General features: G+C 66.7%; 1 non-coding gene across 1 annotated transcript; it reads right to left on the reverse strand.

Annotated features, from left to right (window-relative positions):
• Positions 1-944: 944 nt before the first annotated feature.
• LOC129131535 (5.8S ribosomal RNA) lies at positions 945-1097 on the reverse strand. The gene has a single exon (XR_008535682.2). It is a non-coding gene; the product is annotated as a 5.8S ribosomal RNA (ribosomal RNA).
• Between the last annotated feature and the right edge of the window lie 497 nt (positions 1098-1594).

The following is a 1594-nucleotide window of genomic DNA, read 5'->3' on the forward strand; positions in this document are numbered from 1 at the left end:
TTAAATTCAGTGGGTCGCCACGTCTGATCTGAGCTTGCAAGCCCAAAGCTTGGCCGCGCCGCACACGGGGGTGTGCGCGACGATGGCCCCTGTGTCTCCACTGCCCGCTACGCCGCCAGTCACCCCTCCTCTCCGCGCTCCCAGAGGGAGCCAGATAGAAAGAGCGCGCATGCGCATGAGCGAGCGATGAGGAGACGGAGAGCCCCATCCCGGAGACGAGAACCAAAAAGGGAGTGGGGCAGAGACGGCCCCGCGCGAGAGGACCGGCCGGGCGGTGGCGCGCGCGACGGCCTCGGCAGGGAGAGAGAGAGGAGTGACGGTGCCCCTCAGCACGCCCCGAGACCGCGACAGAAGAGGAGGGGGCGGGCGAAGGGAGGACGGGGTTGGAACAACCATCCCCGGTGCTCTCGCCACACACGCGTGCTCAGAAGCATGGCATGGTACTGCCACAGTTCCCACTCGCAGACAGCTGCAAGTGCGATGGGATGCTGGGGGCTCCCCTTCTCGCCCTCCTCTCTCTTTCTCTCTCGGCCCTTGGCAGCGCCTTTTGACGCTGTCTCTCGCTCTCCCCAGGCTGCCGCGCTACCGCATCTGCGGTACGGTCCCGGCGAGAACGAGCTCCTCCCCAGCAGCTCGCTCTTGGAGCGGGGGGCTACGGAGCGCTCCCCGAGTCTGCATTTAGGGGGACGAAGGCCCTGCACGGCGACGACGATGACTGCGACGATGACAATGCCCGCCGGGCCGCAGTGAAGGGATCGAGGCCGCCTAGGGAAACGCTTCCCTTGCCGAACCCCTGACCGCCTTCCCTCCAAGCACTGGCGGGACGCCGCTGCTGCCGCTGCCACTGCCGCCGCCACTGTCGCCGCCCGCTGCAGGTGACGGGCCTGAGAGGCGACCCCAGCCGTGCCGCCGGAGTGGCCCCTGGACGGCGATTGATCGTCAAGCAATGCTCAGACAGGCATAGCCCTGGGAGGAACCCGGGGCTGCACGTGCCTTCGACTGGTCAATGGTCAATGTGTCCTGCAATTCCCATTAATTCTCACAGCTAGCTGCGTTTTTCATTGACGCATGAGCCGAGTGATCTACCGCTAAGAGTTGTCTGCCTTTCAGGCACTGCTCACGCCAAGCGGCCCCTTTTTTTGTAACTCTGGCGCCAAGGACGTGGGGGCGCGCGCCTGGCTTTGACCGTATGAGCACACAGAAACGGAAGGGGGAATAAAAACCAACTGGAGCAACCCACGCTCCGAAGGCCGGCCAAGAGGTGGGGGAGCCCGCGGTCCTGACTGCCTCCTCCGCGAGGGGTGACGCCGACCTCACAAACGTCGTCCTTCGGAGGCGGCCCAGGCGCCTGGGCTCGGCCCGGCCTCTGCGCAGAGGGCCACGTGCTGGAATGCGGGAGGGCACGGCGGCCCGCCCGCTTCTCGCTTTCACGGGACGACATGCACAACACACACAGCACGTGGCCGGGGGCGCGTGGCCGTCGGCCCCCGCACACGCCAGCTGTCCCTTGGCCCCCGAAGCCGCAGGCCTTGCGCAGCACCGCCGCACTGCTGCGCGGCCGGCTTTTCTCTTCCCCCACTGCACAGCCTTCCCC

This window comes from Agelaius phoeniceus, chromosome 7, assembly GCF_051311805.1.
Source record: "Agelaius phoeniceus isolate bAgePho1 chromosome 7, bAgePho1.hap1, whole genome shotgun sequence".
Classification (NCBI taxonomy): Eukaryota; Metazoa; Chordata; class Aves; order Passeriformes; family Icteridae; genus Agelaius; species Agelaius phoeniceus.